This window comes from Melospiza melodia, chromosome 3 (assembly GCF_035770615.1).
Source record: "Melospiza melodia melodia isolate bMelMel2 chromosome 3, bMelMel2.pri, whole genome shotgun sequence".
NCBI lineage: Eukaryota > Metazoa > Chordata > Aves > Passeriformes > Passerellidae > Melospiza > Melospiza melodia.
Window position 1 is genome coordinate 131,512,112 of NC_086196.1, and position 21,320 is coordinate 131,533,431.

Genomic DNA, 21,320 nt, shown 5'->3' on the forward strand with positions numbered 1-21,320 from the left:
GTGGATATGGGGAGTCTATGTGAGGTATTGATTGCTAGAAGAAATAAAAAAAAGGTAGGAAAAGAAAAGTGCAAAAAAAAAATCAACCTCTTTTTCAGAGAGTATTTTTGAGAGCACTGATTGATCTGGCAAGTTGAAATATTTGTAGGTATATTACATGTCGCAGACATCTTTTCATTAAAATCCTTTCTTAGGATTTTTCCACTGGAGCTGAGAAGTTTCAGCAACAAATGTAAACAATTGTTATCTGCTGCTGGGGAATGCAACAGGTCCACCTGTGATTGGCCCATCTGGGATGTTACAATTAATGGCAAACAAGGACTGAGCTCTCTCCGACTCTGTCCGAGAGAGCTCCTTTGTTATCATTCTTTTCTATTCTATTCTTAGCCTATCTAGCCTTCTGAGAACCTTTTCTTTCTATTTCTTTTTAGTATAGTCATAATGTTATATATATATCATAAAAGATAAATCAAGCCTTCTGATCATGGAGTCAACATTTTCATTTCATCCTGAAAACCACTGTGACCACGGTCACAATTATAAATTACTAAAATACTATTTTTCAGATATTATATAATTTTGCCCTTTTTCTTATACAATTTATACACTATTCATATAATATATATGTATTAATTTTTACAGAAGACAGAAGTATGCCATTTTCTTGTGCATCAAGCCTCAAATTTAGTAGTCTTAAAAAAAAATTGAGCATTTATGTCATGGTATGGGAAATAACGCCATGAAATAATTAGCATTGACTCCACAGCAACAACAACAATTAGAACAAATGAAAATAAAAATTTTTTATTATTCTTTAATCTTCTCACAGCCTTCCCCAGGACAATGCCTGGGAAAGCTGTGCCTGCTGCTCTCTATAGAGATAGCTGACACAACACATTTATCAGGCTTTATCTGCATCTTGAGTTCAGCTGACAGGAAATTTTATTTATGGACATATGAAAGAAAAGCATTTTCTGGAGAAGTGTCTATGCATCAGCATGAACACTAAGCATGAGCATTAAGAAAGTCTTGTGACATAGAATTAAAGTCATAAAGCCCAGCTTCAGATTATGTTTTTCCTCTTTTTCTCTGTCATTGAAGCACTGTCTCACATAATTTAATTTTCTGAACATTAACACTAAGATAGATCAGGGGTGTTCAAATTTCTGCATAAAATCTCTTCTGCATCAAATTTTGAGTGAATGGAAATTGTCTGCAATTTTTTACTTTGTACACATTCTTACAGATGTTTTAAAACATATTATTCCTTCTTATTTTGCTCGATGCTGGACAAGATTTCATCACTGTGCCAAGAATGTGACAGGAATTAGGAAGCATAGGGAGAATGGGGCATTGCCAGACAAAGGCTCCATTTTGGATTTAAAAAAATTTAAATTATATTATTTATGCTGTCTTATAACACAAAGGGTTATAAGACAGCAGACAATTGCTGCTGATAATTTCTATTTTTTAACAATAGATAATAGATTTTTTCTGGTTTTTTACACCAATTTTTATTTGTCGCAGACATTTTTCCATAGAAATCCTTTCTTTGGGATTTGTTCATCTTCTGGGAAGCTGAGGCCCCAGAAGAAGAATGTAAACAATTGTTATCGGCTGGTGTGGAATGCAACAGGTGCAGCGGTGATTGGGCTTCTGTGAGTGTTTGGATTTGCTGACCACTCACAGAAAGAGTTTGTCCTTGCTTTCTGCTGGACACAGAACTTTTTTTTTCATTCTTTTCTATGCTATTCTTAGCTTAGCAGCATCTTCAACTTCTCTCTTTATTCTTTTTAGTATAGTTATAATGTATTATATATCATATATCAATAAATCCAGCCTTCTGATAATGAACTAAGATTCTCGTCCACTTGTCTCACCTGAAGACCTCATCAGGTCGCTGCAATATTTATTTTTCCAGATTACTTCCCCATTCCTACAATTAGAACAGCTAGTGACAGACAGCAATTCCTGTTTTCTGAGGACATTTTCAGCTTTTGTCAGACTACTTTTTGCCTCTTTAGATGATTAGTTACCATTAAACATGGATGCTTTCACACTTATTGATATTATCTCAAGATGCCTCCAGTTTCTATGTCCCCAGCTGTGCTTTGAATACAGTGGCTGTTCAGTGTACCAGCTGTGTCAGATATCTACATGGAAGCCATTTCATTTATTTCCCTAAGAATCCTTTCCCAGCTCCTGAGTCCATAATTTAGCTTGGATATTTCTCATCTCTGTGCAACGTACAAGAGACAACCTTGATGCTTTTGTGTCCTGTATTCAGTGAGAAGGAAAATTTAGTATTTTTCCAGAAAACCCATACTCAAGTCACATTCCTGTTTAGTATTAACACCTTAGAAAATACCAAGGAAGAATAATATTTTCTGATTTAAATGACATAATGGAGCATCTGACTATACACCTAAAATCTGCTTTGTAGTAACAGATTGTAAAGTATTGCAAAAGATGGAAATTAAAAATTAGACCATAAAATATGGAGACATAGGTGATGAAATGTGATTATAATCCAGGCAGTAATCTCTCCATGATAGAATAATATCCATACAAAATAGTAATGAGGTCTATATATATAAAAGCTATTAAAAATCCCCTTACATTTCTTTTGATAACTAAAGGGGAGGAGGTTTGGTATTTCTTTTATTTTATTGTAATAAATAACTTTAAGTATATGCCAGACTGGAATGAAAAAGGTATTAAAATTCTCCTGTGGGCAGCATTGTTCAATAATCATCTGCTAAAAAGTATCTTTTTCTGTCTTAGTCTCTGTCAAAGTTAAGATATTTGGCTAGATAAACTACTGGTCTGATCCATTATTGCGATTCCTATGTTCCTATGGCTTTTTATTTCCTCTGTAACAATTACTTTGAACTGGATAATACAATTTAATGCCCACTTCCCCTGTTATTTGGAATGAATAATACTCAGTATAATAGGAAAGCCTTACAAAGAGCTTTTACTTCTGAGTAGTGAAATGATGCACTGACATTTTCAATAGTGAATAGATTTCACAACCGACACATTAATAGCCTTTAAATGGAGAAAGTTCTGGTTGTACATCTTCAAAAAGCTTCTGAACTTGAGATAAGTCTTTCCAGTAGGAAGACTTATTTCTTTTTAGGATTATACATTGTTAAAATTTACAAATCAGGTCCAGATTTTCTTGTGTTTGCCTTTTTTTTTTTTTTTAAACTGTGTTAAAGTTGATACTCTAGACATAGAATTAAGTAGATATTTTAAAAGTACTGTGCAGCTGAGGCTACCATTAAAAGTTCCATACCCTAACTGTCTCACAAGGCAGAGGCTTTTCTGAGTTTTGCAAGCGTATTAGTGCATAACGTGCAAGATCTTATGGATAACATTTTGGTCATAGTCCTACCTGTCTCTGAATAGCATTAATTATTCATGCTTCAGAAAATGGTGACATTATAGTATTTCTGAATTGTGACATCCCATGTTATGAGGATGTTATGCCTAAAAATTAAAACCCCCACCTTTAAATAATTTTCTCCTTCAGACCTCCTGTGGAGTCGTGTTGCACTAATAATTTAAGGGACTAAGAGTAGGTAATATAAATAAAATTTTAAAAGCTGTTATTCTCTCTCCAAATTCACCCTTATTGATAAGCTGAATAGAGTTGGTGTTGATGAATCATTTAAGACAGCATTTCTACAGACCTAAGAATGTTGGAAACACTGAGATAAGACATTGTAGGTGGCTTCCTCTTAAATCTCATGGTGTTATCAGTGAAAAAAAATTTACTTCTTGACCTCAGCATGCAAGTTTTATGCCTAGGCTTCAAATGCTTCTTTTAGATACTGTATATGTCAATTCTTCACCAATAATGTGTCTGAGTTCTTAGTAATATGTGTGGTAAGAAAAAAAATCTGAAACATTCAATTGCCACAGGAAGCTGTATCACTATCTATACTAAATATTACAATTTTTATTTCAGATAGGTGATCAAGTTATATCCAAAGATTAGCTTCCATCTTTCTGTGATATGAGACACGTTTAAATTCAGAAATGTAGAATGCATAGCTAATATTAATCCCCTAAACCATTTAGTATCTCTAAATTGAATTAAGTCTTTTCAGAAGCAGGGTAATTAAATCAAAACCCTTATGTCATGCCATTGTAGCATAACTTACTTCCTAATAGAATGTCTTTGATAAGACATTTGGGAATTCTTTTTTTGAGAAGTCAGTAATCATAAATCATAGATACTATTATCCATGCATGTAAAGTATGATGTGAAAACTTTATAAAAGCAACTGTGGTAGAACAAACAAATCTGCAGTCCAGCTGTAGTACAACCAGCAAGTCATACTGGTATCAGGAAGAATAGGAAAATACACAATATTAAATATCCAGACTGAATATCAACAAATAGGACTGAATCTCTAATCTTAATTAACTTAGTTTTAAAAAAAGATAACTTTGTAAAAAGGACCAAAATTGGTATACTTGTAAATGGACAATTAACGAGTAAGGGTAAGGATGTTACACATGCTTACAGAGATTTAAAATTCTTCCTGGCAGTAAAACTGTTAAACTAAACCAAAATTTGGTAATATCATTCCATTTGTTCCTTCACTAATAATTAATTTGAATTATTTAACTCTAGGTATTAGGGACAATTTATCTTTGATGTCAAATAGATCTGCCTGAAATGTTAGCATTGAGTCATTATTTGTGTCCAAAAGGCCTTCTATTTGAGGTACCAAATATCAAAACGGATCTGTGGGGTGTTTTTTTTTTTAATTTGCTTTACATTATTTCAAAGAAGAAATCATATTTTATTTAAAATAGTTGAATGCATGAAACTGAAATGATTTCATAATTAAATTACATTTCTACAGAAACCTTTAATAGTGTCATCAATGTGAAAAGCAATTTGGTTTATAGCAAATTCCAAACTGTCCCTTCATGCATGACCAGCTCTCTTCAATGAAGTTACTATTTTGATTTTAATTCAAAAAATTATCATACACATTTCTGATATTTTGGTTCTAAAAATATAGTCTTATTATTGCTAGTGTTGGTAAAAGAGGCAAAAATAGGGTTGGATTTTTTTTCTAATGTTAAACAAAATAAGAAAAATACTTTTTATATCTCTTGAAATCACCATCTAAGTGATGCCTATTATTTGCTAGCTTTTCCTCCCCACCCAAAGATAACGAAGTATTTTCTATTGAAAAAATATAAAAACATGGCTCGATACTCTTATATTAATACAACCATCAAACAGCAAGTCTTATCTGGTGGATGTCATTTTTTATGCCCTTTTTGGTAGATAAAATAATAGATTGTGTCAATGTCTGAATCTTAAGTTAAATGCCTACTTCTCGTCTGAATCCTCCCAGACACGCAATGCAAACAGAACGATAAAGGAAAATAAAACCTGATCCCTAGGACAAAATAAGTTAATTCAAAAATCATCTGCAAAGTTAAAAAAAATCCATCTTATCCCTTCTTCCTGATTGACTGCTTCCCTATGTGTTAGAAATGCTTTAGGGAAAAATATTTATTGCTAAGTGCATTTAAATATTTCATTTTGATTTTAGATCTCATATTCATTTGTTTAACTGTATTTTCAATTGTAGCTGTAAGTTTTCTATAGTCCTGGTTTCTAAATGTTTGAATATTCCAGATTCTTCTGCAGTACTTTTTCTTCTTTCTTTGATTTGTAGGATTTATATTTCAAAAAGAGCAGATGGATTTTAAGCAAAATAACATATTTCTAAGTTGAGGCACAAAGTGTCTGCAATGAAATATTCAGTTTCACTGAAATAATCCTAGATTTTGCAAACTCATGCAAACAAGCAAACATGAAAACATGAGTCTGTCTCAAAACAGAGTGGAGTATGGTAAAATGATTGAAGTATGTAAAAAATACTTTGGCTAATATTTTCTCATAGAAACATGTTGTGTTAAACAAGATTTAGGTTCTTAGACACAAGAGGTGCTTGCTCCTGAATTTTTTAACATCTCTTTGTTTTCTGTATCTTTGACTAAACAATTGTAGAGACATAATAAAATGTGCTAACATTCGAAGGACAAAAAGGATTTATCAAAAAGATTCTGAGAGGAAGAGGGATTAAACAAATATGTTTTGGAAGAAAATGCTTACCTGTTTTAGAAAAAAAATGGACAATATAATCAGAATGTGGTATGAGTGCTTTTAAAATATTATTTTACAGGAGAAAAAAGGTTCAAGAATATTTTATCAGAGCAGTGCAATGATAGCTTTGTGTAAGCTGTGCAAATGGCACTGAAGAAGAACAGGCAGAAGAAGAATTTCAAATGTACTTAAAAATTTCCCAATCCCAAACCATTAATTTTGCTTTAAATTTACTTCTTTTATTTGTCATAGTCCTGATCAATGGCAAGACTAAAGAGTCAATAAGTGAGGAGTTGTGTCTTGATGCCATTGTAGCCCTGATAAATACTCCTAAGCAGACATAGATGGAATTTTCAAAAAAATAGTACATTTCCCATGGCTGGACCTTAAAATATACATAGAATTCAAATTCCACAATGTTATGAACCTTTCCCTGTAAATACCTGTGTATATTTCTAATATAATGATACACTGATACCCTAAATACCTGAGAAGTGTACCTGATACCATGAGAAGTACATTGTAGGCTTCAGCACAGACCTTTTCATGTTGTATACATCACTGGCCTTTCTATCAATATACCAATAAAAAAAGTGTTTATTAGTCCTGAGCTGAATCCAACATTCTTACTGAACAGAAGGAAAAATAACAATGGACTATTTTTTTTCCCCTGAAGATTAGGATACATTTTGTAGGAATGTTGAAATGTATCAGAAGACACCGAGAAAAGAATTTCTTCTCTCTACAATAAGCAAATATAGGTATATGTGACACTTTTAAAATAAAATTCATGTGTGTTTGACCTCCCCTGGCTTACATTCCTTGAATCAAGTTTTAACAAGCAGTTTTAATACACATTTCTGTGTAAGAAAAGAGAAAGTGCGAAACAAACTAAAGAAGAGAGAGAAAATTGGTACCAACAAAAAAATCATGGCACTAATAAAATTAATATCCAGATATAACAAATCTTAAGTGCAACTTCATCTGGACTTGATGTGACTTGCAACATTGCCTTCATTAATATAAAAAGAGCAAACCGCTAATTAACCTTTCATTAGTCCCAGAGCAGCACCACTGAACACCTGCTAGTGTTCTGGTCCTATGGAAACAAAGAAAATTGGGTTTCCTTCATGGGGATATCCTGAAAAGGTTCCCTACCTGTGGCTGTAGAAACATTTTTTAATATCATGCACATTTTTATTTTCAGTCACCAAAAATTATCAAAAATCTGAAAAGAAAAGAACATTGCTGACTATTTTCATCTTAGGCCATCTTTTTGTCATTCTTCTAGCAATCCTACTATTATAGACCATAATTGACCTATTTGCCTCACAATATAGGTAAGAAACATAATGGTAATGATAGCAAAAATACTGACTTCTAACAGCAATGTTCCTTCACTTTTAAAAGTTTTTAAAGACAAAATAAATAAATAAAAAAAAAAAACAAACCAAGAGATATTATGATGATCTGTGTAATACAGACTGTTTAATTTCTCAGTCAATAACTTCTAGAGCAAGGCCAAGTGACTTGAAATGCCAAAGCCTTTCATATAGAGGTCAGACTAGAAGACTGAGAATTCCATTCTAGTTTGAAATCTATTCGTTTAAAAATCTGTGGTTGAACTCACGAGGATCTTTGAGAAAGGTAAAAACTACTGAAAGTAATGTTGAGAAAGTTTACCATAAGCTTCTCCATGAAGAGTTGGTTTCAGGGATGACATCTGAACTTTATTCACTCATGGAAGACTGCTTCAAACACTGGGGCATGTTCATCTGAGCTCCAAGAACTTAAGAATCTTAAGAAAGCAGACTCATTGAGTAAACCTCTGAATGCAAACATAGCAGTGATGTTTTCTATTCTTTCCATTATTTTAACAGACAGTTTTTTTATTTATAAATTTTTAAATCAGTCAATTACTAGAGACAATATATTTGCCTTTTACTCACTAGCTTTTAATCAACACCTTTGCAGATACAAATCCCTTTTCTTTGATTTAATAAAGCAATTTTTTGTTGCTATCTCATTGCAGGGGTTCCATACTGTTGTCTCCTTACTGCAAAAGTTTCATGTCTTCTTGGTGTTTCTTGTGGGCTTCTCCTCCAAGCACTGACTCTTTCTTCTTCACAAAGCTGCCACTGACTCCAGTTCCCTTCTCAACCACCCACCCCACTCTTTTATAGCATCTTCTTCTCATTGGCTACAGCTGTGGCCTGTTAAACTCAGGCCTGTTCCTGATCTTTGATAATTGGCCCAGGTGCAACTCCTTAGGGATAAGATTACTTTCTACACTATCTTTATTTTCTTATATTCCCTCCCCCTATAATTTTTGTTGCAGAGATTACCCTTAACAGTAATTAGACTACCAAGAGAGAAGAAAAAAATGTTAAGATACATATTTAGCATTAAGGGAAGAGCATAGTACCTTTGAAAACCGTCTTGATTTAAAGAACAAAGTTCTTTTCCCGCTAAGAAAATCTATATCACTTCAAGTATGTGTACGTGCTATGTAACATATTGAGAGATCATAAAGTTAACTTTTGGGATAGTCTTGTTACTGTAAAAATCTCAGGGTTTTGTCAAGCTTGTGTATCTGATTAATGTTGCCTGCTTGAGGTTATAGGCAGCCTGAAGTCACAAATTTTATTAACCTTTGAGTAAACACAATTGATGGGCTATGGTAAACAATGAAAACAAAGACAAAAATGTTAGTTCGCCGTGCAACTCAGTGGGGGTTTTTGCTACGGTGTTTTTTTTTTCCTGTCTCTTAAACCACAAACCCTTTAGGCTACATTTAAAGAAAAAATTGCTTTTTGGAGACAGTCTCACACACAGATCATTGTGTCGTCTAACTTTACAATATAGCATTCAATAACAATTCCATACTCAAGTAAAATTATAGTTAGAGCACCTTTGGAAGTCAAATGGTCTAATCAGACAAAGTTATTCTTGCAAGGAAAAAGTTCGCTGATTTCAAGAGGATGTAGAATCGCCCTTGCAGATATACAGAGAACTATTTTTCCTCCTGTAAAATTTCATTCAAAAGCTGAAAATAAATAGATACATTTATCTTCTTCTGACTCAGGAAAATTAACCAAAAAATATCTTATTTAATATATATTTTAAAAAACAGGTGGAAAATGAAAACAATAAGATAATACAGATTTTATCATTAGATTTGGAAGAGCTCCAGGGCTGAAATGAAAATTCAGAAAGATTAAATATCTGGATCTTAAGTAAAGGATCCCTAGTGTAATTCAGAGACACATATTTACAAAACCACATTCACCAGAGTTGCTCAGCTATGCAAGCAAATAAGATGAGCTTTGTGGATTTACAGCTTTCTAATATCCTTATCAAAACTTCTTAATCAAAAGCCCTTAAGTAATTTATCTCTACCTTCCCTGCTGAGTGCTCTAGACACATGCTAGAAAAGTGGATTAATGAAAGACACTGATTGTTTTTGATTTCTGACATACATTTACTTAAAGTTCTCTTCTAAAAAAATGCTTTTCAATGTCTATTAGGGGTAATTTATGACCAACAGTTTGCTCTGGTTTAGAACAAAATAAACAAACAAAAAGAATCTTTATCTAGGACACTTCAAACCCAAAGCCCCAGTGCTATAAATAAAGGTTTTACTATTGATTCATAAACTTGTCTAACCAAAAACTTAAACTAAGCCAAACCACTGAATAAATCTCAATCTCTCATAACTTACAATTCTGTTTGTACGTAAGACTGTGGCCTACTGAGAAAATCTCCATTAAAAATTGGACGTAAAGATAAGTAAAATATTTCAAACTTTTAATTTTAACTATTTAAAACTCTTCCCTCCCCCCGCCAAAAAAAACAAACCCCAAACCACCACCAAAACAACTGAAATACGTCTCGTTATATTTAAAGAACAGAGGAACAGAGTTCAGCTGCAACTTTAGCAGGACTCAGTTTGTCAGGTATTTAGTAACAGGTTTACTTCTTTTTTCTGTCCCTATAAACTTAGAAATAACTATCAATGTGAGAATTTCATATAAGTTTTTTCCCAAAGTTTTTAAGAGCTATTTTGCAACAAGTAATGCCTATGTGCTTGAAATGTTGTATGTTCTTTGTTTGAGGCCTAATACTCTGCAACAAGCAGTCCTTGATTCATAATGGAAGTATTTTGCTTAATACGTAAAGACGAAAGTTCATAAAGGTATTATTTTTAAAATTGTTTATCAGATGCAGCATTAATAAAATAATGAAATAACCAAAGTGTAATAAAATCTTTGATAGGGAAACTACAGTATTTCTTGTTCTTTCTTCTTCATTTTTTCCCCTCTTTCCTTTCCCGTTTTTATTCCATCCCTCACTCCTTCCTTTTGCCCTCATTTACTCTCTCTTTTCTTTCTTCCTCCTTTCCCTCTTCCAGTTAAAGCAAAATCATAATTCACAGTGCAGCATAGTGCTTGTATATGTTACAATTACTTTTAAACTAACAATAATCATCAAAGGGTAATGCATACCTAAGTTTATATTTCTTTTCAGCATCTTCTAAATTAGAGGAGCTATTATGAAGTTCACCAGATGTTGTAGTGTGTTGCTATTTACATATACCTTTTTTTCAAAATAAATTTTAATCTGATACAGAATCACTTTCTTGCAGAATTTAAATAGATTGGACATAGAGGGCTTAAATGGAAATGTTTTTGTTTTCTCAATTTAAAGGAAATTCTAAAGTAAGAATTCTTCTGGATTAAATAAAGTGTAGGCAACCAGACGTGAAAATTTAATGAATTTAGCAATGTTCAGCATCATACTCCTTCACAGCTGAACAGAACCTAAATTGCAATCATCAGCAGTTTGAGTCATCTGAAGGGATCAAAACACAAAAGTCTTAAAGTCTGTTAGGTAAGTTGAAAAAAATAGCCTGACTGCATTTTGAGACCAAATAAAGTGACTGAGAAGTCTGGTTATCAGCCAGGGACAGGTTTTCTATTGAGTTGTTCTAGACATACACATGGAAAATTTATACTACAAAGGATATTTTAAGGTCATGCATAAATGTCTTAAAAATCAGAAAATTAATTTCCAGTATGTGTATATTCACTAAATGCAAATTTATGCAATTACTTTTATTACTTCCCAGAAGAACCCAGTTCAGTGGTTCTTTGAATAAGGTATTTCCACACTTTGTTCTGCAATAAAAGCCTTGAAAAATTCACTGGGATAAGGCTCAGAGATAATAATTTCTGACATCTAGGAAATCTCTCCTGAGGTGATATATTCTTTATAACTTTCCAAAGAATCCCTTTTACTAATTTGTGTACATTTTCAGAAGGACAGGAAAGGTGATTTTATTGAAAGAACACTGCACAAAAGTTAGAAACAGCCCAAAAGTAGAGTTTTATATAGAGACAATGTCCAAAAATTTTTTTCTGTATTCAGAAGATTCTGTATTTTTTCCCTCTGTTCTAGAAAATAGCCATTTTATTGGTATTTGCAAGAAATTATTAAAATTGATGATAGATTATTTTTTTCTCAAATGCCAAATATTTACAAACTTATGATTAATAGAAATGTGCTTTATAGTGATAAATTTTGGTTGGAATAAGCTTGGAGTTAGGCTGACACATGTCTTTTACTAGAACTCATTCAGAATAATCACACAAAAATTACTACGACAATATTACAAATACTGCAGGAACAATCAAGAAGTGAATTTAATATTCTTTTACTTTTGGAATCAAAGTGTTTGACTTTCATAAACTACTCAGGGCCCCAGAATCACAGAATATACTGAGTTGTCAGAGACTCACAAGGATCATCGAGTCCAGCTCCCAGGCCTGCACAGCACCATCCCCAAGAGTCACACCATGTGCCTGAGAGCATTGTCCAAACATTTGAACTCAGGGGCATTTGCTGCTGTGACCCCTTCCCTGTATCAGCCCAGTGCCCAAGCACTCTCTGAGTGAAGAATGCTTCTCCAGCATCCAACCTAAACCTCCCCTGACACAACTTCAGGCCCTTCCTTCAGCTCCTGTCACTCCTCACCACAGAGAAGAAATCAGTGCCAGCTGCTCCTCTTCCCCTCACAAGGGGAATTTGTGGACCTCAATGAGGTCTCCCCTCAGTCTCCTCCTCTCCAGACTGAAAAGATGAAGTGACCTCACTTGCTTCTCATATGGCTTCCCTCATGGCCCTCCATCTTCATGCCCCTCCTTTGGACACTCCATAATATCTTAATAACTTTCTTATACTGTCCAATGAACTCAAACAAAAATACAGAAAATTCCAATTGAGCATAAGAATTTTTTTAATTTTTTTTTTTTACTGTGAGAGTGTTTGAAACAGGCTGCCCCATGAGGTTTCTGCTCTTGGGAGTACTAAAAACACAACTGGCAACAGTCCTGGACAGCCTACTTTAGCTGGCTCTGCTTCAAAAGGGTAGTTGGACAACACAGTCTTCAGAGATCCTTTCCATTCTCATTCTCAGGAATGCTTTAATTCTCTGAAAGGTTTACAGGGCTTTTTTAGTTCTCTAGTTTTAATGCTGAAAGAACTTCACCCTTGAAAATAATTATCTTGATGATTTGTGATAAAAGTAGGTAGCCCAAATGATTTCTTTACTGAGTTACTACTTTTTTCAGTGTACTTTTGCTTTGTCTCAGTTGACATTATAACTATCAAGTGTTAATCAAATGTTGTTCTATGAATGTCTCTAATATTTAAAAATATTTTACTGGGGTTTTATAAGTCCTTTTTTACATGACACTATTTCAGGCAGATTTCACTAAGGATGTGCAGTTCATTCAACTTGTTAGCTATTCTGACTAACTAATTTTGCCCTTTTTTGTCTTTGTAATAAAAAAGATTTTAAAAGAGGTTGTTTCCAGAAACCTGTAATAGAGAAGCTGTGTCTACATTTCCTTAATGAAATACCATTTGCCTTCATATATGTGACCAAATATTAACTTGTGAAGTGTGTTTTCCTTAGATATTCTCCTCTTTTAGTGAATAGTAGCTCAGAATCTGAGTCTGCAAAAGATTCTTTTGAGATCTGACACTGATAGACCACAGGAACTTGAAGAATCAGAAGCACGTATCTAGGACCTCATAGTAAAATAATGAATAAGATGTTTTTCCTATGTATGTCTACACATTTTTGTTCCCATCCTGAGTGGTCAATTTAATAAGTGTCCTACAAAATAACGTGTCAAGTGAGAGAATCCTTAGATTTGTGCAATGCATTTCTGGATCTCTCTCTTCCACTGTGTTTAATGAAGTATTTCTTATTAAACTCCTTAGTCTTGTTTCTAATATTGATGTTTTCATATTAATGAAAAAGTACATCAAAATCACTCAGTTCTTCATAAGATTTTTGAATAAAAATAAAGTTTGTAGCGATTTGCGTCTTTTAGCATTATCATTTATTTTCAGTATTATGCTTATTTAAAGAATGTAACATTACATATTTTGTTTACATTCTTGTGACAACTAAAAGGAGTCTCCTTCCTCAGGCATGTATTGACCACTTCTAACCCAATATTTTATCTTCTTGCTGTCACATCTTGGGTCAGTCAGGAAGACAGAGTGAAATCAAGAATACATAGAGGCATATAAGACACTCTATGACAGATTCCACTTTGCTCCAAAAGATGAAATTAACAACTGGAAAAAGATAAAGGGATGGCTAAAATGAAAGAGTGTCTCTTTGCAATAACAACTTGTAATACATAATGTATTACCAGCAAGGGAAAAGTGCAACAAGGGCATCCATCCTGTAGATACAAAAGAGTTGACCAGGTAAACTCTGATGGAGAGATTTTCCCTGGCCACTTTCCAGGATGAGCCTCTAAGGCTGGAATAGTTTTTATTTTACCAAATATAATGCAACTTCACAAGAGTAACAACAAATAACCTAATTATTTTTCCTTTTCATTGAAGTGAACTTTGCATATGTATTGGCGGCTCTGAAAGGAGTATACAACAAATTAATGTCGATGGACTTGTTATTTATGACTTTGTAAAGCAAAAGCTGAATTAAAGTCTTGGTTTTGGAAATCTAGAGTCTGAAAAACTATAAAATCTACCATTTAATAGGAAGACAATGGTGAATATTAATAATATTTGATAGCTATAAAGAAAAATTTCATTAAAATGATTAACCATACCTATGGTTATAAATAAACCATAGCAATTTAGTAAAAAAAAAAATAACAGTTGTGATCTAGATTCTACAATTTTGAAATTTGGAAAATGCAGGAAGAAAAAAGTACTTATTTTGGGTTTATTTTTTTTATTGACATGCTTTTCTCTCCCTTTTGGAACATACATATAAATAGTGATTTCAGTACTTTTGTTGTTGTTGTTGTGGTTGGTTGGTTGGTTGTTATGGCTATATATATTTATATATTTATATATATGTTATATATATATTTATTTATTATATTTATTTATTTATTTATTTATTAGCTATATTGAAATATATACAGTTAATGGGAGACAACTATATGATCTAATATCTGAATTCCATATTTTTTAATGACAGAGCACAATGAAGCACAATGAAGCTTGAAAGCATTTCAGTGATATTTCTTTGCCAAAATTCCAAATGTTGACAAGTGATTTAACTGCAGCCGAATCATGACTTGGAACAAGAAGCAGAAATACAGCAAAATAGTTGAAAGATGTATATGATTTTTTTGATTTTTAGCTGATTACAGCTGTTTTTTAAATTACAAGAAACATCCAGAACTTTTAATGAGTTTCTATATTAGGGGTAGCACTGGCTTCACATTAGAATGAAGAGGCAAATGACTGCAAATAATGGTGACTGTGTCATAAGTCATTGTTCTCTCTAACAAGCAAGTAGCAAAATGATCACCACATGAATTTTTCCAGAGATCTTCAGATGCCATATGCATTGGAGTAACTCAGACACATGGACAGTACCAAGACAAGATCTGAATCCATAAGGAGCTATTTCAGCAGACAATAAGTTTAGGCGCAGCTTTGAGTCAGTGGACATAGTACTGCTCACAGCTGAAGTGAAAAATACATTTTCCCTTGATGACTGGTATTTAGACTTAGCATAAACTACATTTACTTCTCAACCTTCTTTCTGGAAACCATTCCCATTGTCTTACCCTCAAATCTTCCAGATTCTTGGAAACATTTTGTTAAATAAATTAGGAAAATAATGCAATTTCGACTTCTTGGATTTGGTTTGGTTTGGTTTGGTTTGTTTTAGTTTGGTTTGGTTGGTTGGTAGGTTTTGGTTTTGTTTTTTTGGAGGGAAATGCATAGATGTAGTCCTCAAATTTATAACACTTACAAAAGATTTTTAAAATTGACAGAATACTGTGTAACTGACAAAAATCAGATATTCAGTACATAGGAATTGTCCGGTTCTCACACAGATTTGTATGCAAATATTTGCCTAAGTTGAAATGTACAGATTTCCTCACAAATTTACATTAACAGGTTTTGTGGAAAAAAAAAAAAACAAACAAAAAAACCAAGTAAAAACAAAACTAAAACCAAACAACAGAACCATGTACTAAAATGAATTTTAATAAAACTGCAAATATTTTACCATAATTTGAAATACTTCTCAATAAATTTAATGATTCAGCGTATTTGAGAAGAGGAAAAAATTCTCTACTGGTTATTTGATTCCAGATTGAACTAATGGCAGGTATTTAATGAATAAGAAATACATTAGGTGAATTTATGACCTTGGATAGGTGAAAGCTAACAATGTGTGAGGATTAAATATAAAGAAATAAAAAGATACAACCCTTGGCTTTCTTAAGTGAAGTGACAGTGTTAAAAAAATTAATTTCAAATTAAAAAATGGTGAGTGTATACTGTATTTTAAAATCTAATTTCTGTAGGAAAACTTTTTTTTATTTAACCATAGTACTATGATTTTGATACATATCTATAATTAAGGGTAGTCAATCACAGAATTCTTTTGCTTGGAAAAGACCTTAAGACCATTGAGTCCATTTCAACTGTTTTGAAAATTAAAACATGTCAAATTCATTGGTGTACAATATTAGCAAGGATAACCTTGTGGAAATAGAAAATGAAAGCAGATACACCATGATACCATCTGATAACTAATAGCCTCAGTTAAGCATTTGTAAGCATTTAAATAGTCTTCCCATTTTCCTTTCTGTTTTTCTGTATTCTGAAGAGTTCGTCTGCTACTGAAATATGTTTCTTGCGTATGTTTTTTGTTTAAGTAAAATCACAGCCTACTCTATATTTCGAAATGTAGTGGCTTATCTAGAGGAGTCAACTTTACAAATATATATCTAGGACCGCCATAGAAATGAGAAGAGGTATCTTGATTTATACCAGCTGTAATATCTGCTTAAAAAAATGCTTTAAAAGTTTCATTTTTAATAAATTACTTTTCTGTCAGGGAAATTTAATAGGAACTAATGGATACAGCAATATAAGCTTAGTAAGAGGCAGTGTGTGTACTTCACTACATCATATCTCATCTCTACGATCCCATGCTCCTCATATTATTTTAGTTTTGATGTACATTCTCAGAAATTTTTCATCTCCAGTGGAAAAAATAAAGATTTAATTGTTGGAGAACTGGAAACCACTGGGAAAAACAAGAGGGAATTCTGGATCTATTGCTGCTTTTCTCTCATTTTTTTCAGAATCAGAGTTGGACAACATTAAACCTGAACTGTTTGCAGAAGGGAAGCCACATAATGAATAAAATGTGTGGCCTCAAAAGAAGGAAATGGAAAATACATGTATACAGAATATCACAGAAGGATGTTCTGCTTAACTTCAGTAAGGACTTCAGCTAAGAGCGATTTTCTGACGCTACAAATAAAGCAGAAAAAAGGAGCAATAAAGTGAGTAGGTTTGGGTAGGTTCTCACTTGCTCCCTAGTACCAGGCAGCTGGTGCTGTTGAGGTCAGGATTGTCTCTAATTGTAGTAAGCTGAACCCAATCCTCATGAAACTAGGACCTGATCTGGGAACTACTAAGTGGGTAATAAGAAACTAGAAACCATCTATTTCAGGGCTTGCTGGATGTTTTATTTGTTTGGTGGATAGAGGGCAATGTGCATATCTTCCTGTCATTATACTGAGATTCAGACATATCAAGTTTGATGTTTAAGAGTATCCAGGAGATTCACCTCACAGTTGTGACTTTTACAGCTCAGTTTTCCTGAGTTCCTTCTCTGGCATCTGGTCTGATGCTGGTTCACAAGCTCTCACCTGCCTCTCATATATCTTACATGGCAGCTTACTTGTTGTTTGAACTGCTTTTTCACATAAAAGAAACTTCCCTACTTGTCTTTCCTACCGATATTCCCTGAAAAAGCCCTGAAGAAGTCAGGCTTTGATTGTTGCTTTTTTTGTCTGTTTCTCAGGCTATGTGCATTTATTTACATATACTTGAGTAGGAATTTCCTTCATCCTGCTCTATATTTTATTGTTTTTGCAGTTCATTCACCACTTGGGTGGGTCAAGTCTTCCCAGAGTACACCAGCATCTTTATAAATAATATTTTGAAGAATTATTCTTCCAGGTCTCAAGTTACGAATATATTAATTGTTTCAGATAGAATAAAAAAGAATGCTCCTCCATGATATTGTGACAAACTTTTTTTTTTTTTTTTGCAGCATTTAGTATTCCTATAACACTCTGCATATATGAAATCTAAATATGCAGAGAAGTCAGAAGCTGATATTGATTTATTGTGCTGGACACTGAAGTCCGGGGGGCAATTTTTTGCTAGAAATATTCATGTAGTCAAATCAATGAAATAAATAAAAACCAAATTTGGATCTTATTGTCTTCTGAGGTATAATTGTTTCATGCACTGCACTGCCATCTTTATAAAATAGGAAAATATTAATACAAAATTAAAGGGGATTTTTTCTGATGTAAAGTGGATGGAAATTGAAAATAGTCTAACCGATAGCAATTTCTTATAATTTTCATTCCCCAACGTGTTTCTTTTTCCTTTACCTTTATAAGCAATACAAAGAAAAAGGGGAAAGATGGGAAAGTAAGTTATATTGCCTGAATGCAATTTTTTCCTGCTGTACTCCCTCAAGGGCATTAGTAATTTATCTACTCATTTACCTTTAGTTAGAAAATATTACACAGTTTTATCTGAAAACACATGAAAAAGATCAATTACAGGACTAGAATTCTACATGGTCAAATGATTTATTGCTTGATCATCCAGCAGGATCTACTAATAGCTGTAATAAGTAAGGCTTTGAAATAAGTAAGACATTAAATTTTTTCACCATATGCTCATAATCATAATTTTCTTGCTAAGGGTCATTGTATGGCTACCCTTAAAAGAAAGGGACATGCAGCATAGACTTCTCTGTTAATTGGTGTTCTTTATGTAAGTTGAGAGCAATTGGCAAAAAAATATGTTGAAAATTATATTATAGCTGGCCAAGACTTTATAATGCTTGAGTTTCCAGGGTGATAAAGTAGTTTTTAAAGAAACAACAACAACAAACAGATGGCAAAAGACGAAAATAAACTAAGGATAAAAAGTAATGTAGAGAAGAGAAATCAACAAATAATTAAAGATAAATAAATAAAGAAAATAGATATAACAAAGAATTTTAAGACTAGAAAAATATTTTTATTCATAATTATTTTAAAATAATTCAGCCTGATGTTCTTCTACTGAAAAAATTTAAAAATCTGAAGTAGCAATTAATTTGATTTCCAGATGTTGTATCTTAAGATTTCATTGGCTTTGTATCTCACTAGGGTTGATAGCTATGAACAAAACAGCTGGAACTCACATGAAAGCAATTCTGAACTAAAAGAACAAGTTTGTGAAATGAGCAAAATTTAAAGAAGACAATAATACAGCAGAGAGGTGATTATCCTAAACTGTTTTTACTTTTAAGCAGTCTAGAGTTCTTAAATTTCACAGAAAGTAAACATAGAACTGAGAATATTACTTTGCTTGGGTTTATTACTTAGCCAATCTTCTGTCACTAGTTCTGCTGCTTCTGGTCTCTAAGCACTTCCTAGATATTTATGAATGTCAAATTCAAAGAAATGAGAGACTGTAATGGTGTGATACACTTTTTTCCAACAGATGCACTTGCTGACAATTTAGCCTTTGAAAGGTTAGAGTGTTTGTGTCAGATATCACTGCTCTGTAAAATGATTCTGTACTTGCAGCACTATGGATTGGTAAAACAGGTAGATCCCTGATGTAAGTATTCATTATATTTCCTTGACTGACACAAAATCAATATACAAAGTACCTTTAGCAGTTCACATTTATAAATGTGATCTCTGAGTATACTGAACTCTGAGTGCTGGAGCTTTTGAACTATATTATGGAATTTGTTATATATATTAGGAAATCAGTGAACAGGGGTTGCTGTCCCGATTTTTGTCACTCGTCATGTGACAGATACAGAGTGAGATCAGGAATTCTCCAGGGTATAATGAAATGACAGACCAAAGATTTATGTTTCTTTGTAACCTGACCATTTCATTATTTGCCACTGTTTTTGTTTTACAGACAAAACAGAAATTATGCCAGACTGAGTATGTTAAGTCACAGTACTGAAAATGTTTCAAATGCATATGCTTGTAAATCCATTTGTAGCAGCACAAGACTATGTCTTGTTCAAACATGAGGAACAGAGTGTCAGACTGGAAAACAATTTGAGCATGCAACAGTGTAATCCAGACAGAGAGAAACATATTCTGACCTCAGCAGTTTAGCATGGGTCTCCACAGAGAGCAGTTCATTAGTTTCTGATTTACAAAAAAGTTAGTTGATGGCTTTTTTCTTTCAGCTTTTCATTTTCATTTGAAAATATTTCTAATGTACAGCTGATTAAGAAAAAAATGAAGAAAAAAGTCTGAAAACGGTTTAGATTGTAGAGAATCAGAAATTTACATTTTCCTGTCATAAATGTTTCATTAATAAATGAATTTGTAATGCTAAGTTAATATTGCTAAGTCACCAAAAATTCAGCCTTGATGTACTATAATAATCTCTTATTTTTCACATTAACCTTTTTTCTTTAGGTATTTTGAACAAAAGTTGACTATTAAAAGTGCAACGTGAAGTGGAGCCATTTTACATGGAGTTTCATAATAGGACATGAAGCAGACTAAAGAAAAGAAAAATAAAGAGAATAAGTGTTCACACCTTCCCATGTCAGATTTAGTGCAGATTGTTTGGCTTGGGTATTTTTCCCCTTGAGAATAAAGAGGAACCTCAGAGATCAATACATGAAAGTCTCAGTCTAGAAATGACAGTATCCTTTGTTAAAAAAAATCCTTTATGTACTAAATCTCAGAAAAAGACACAACATACTGCAACATACTGAATCCTGCTTGTAATACAGGGGGAACCATTACTCTGATTCTCTGATCAGCATAGAAAAGAGGAAAAACTTGTTCTGGGTCTGTCTGGGATGGGGTTAACATTTTTTCACAGCAGTCCACATGATGCTGTGCTTTAGATTTATGACCAAAATAGCATTGATAGCAAGCCAATATTTTATTCATTGTTGAACATTGCTTGAACAACACCAAAGCCTTTTCTATTTCTCATTCTTCTATGAGAAGAGTGGGGGTAGGCTAAGTGGTGGAAGGCTAAGGGTAGGCAAAAAGCATGAGGGGGCATGGCTGGGACAGTTGACCTGCCCAGAAGAGTATGCCAGTTTACGTGTAGCCAAGCTCAGCAGAAAGAGGATTTTGGTCAGTGTGACACCCAGGCAGCTGTCCTGGGAAGCTGGGCCTCAGCACACATAACTGTGACTTGGGAAGACAGATGTCACAACAATGAATGTGCTCCCCTGTTGATGTCCCTTTTCTAAGAGTTTATTCCTTAGAAAGACCCAATGACTTGTGATTGTGTCGGTTGTCCTTGTCCTCTCCCTGCCTCCCCCCATGCCAATCTGACCTTTATTTCCTGTAACCCTGCTCAAGTGATGACCACCAGTGGCATCACCACCATCACCACAAGTGATGACCACCACCATCTGGTCATGATGGCTGCACCAGACTCAAAGTGGATTTGGGGAAGGCACAATAGTCAAAGACTCATTTGAACAATAAGTCCACCAAATTGTGGCACTGCTTAAGTTTGGAGGAAATTGACTTCTGTGGGAAATATGCAAATACAGCTATAATTCAATTAATTT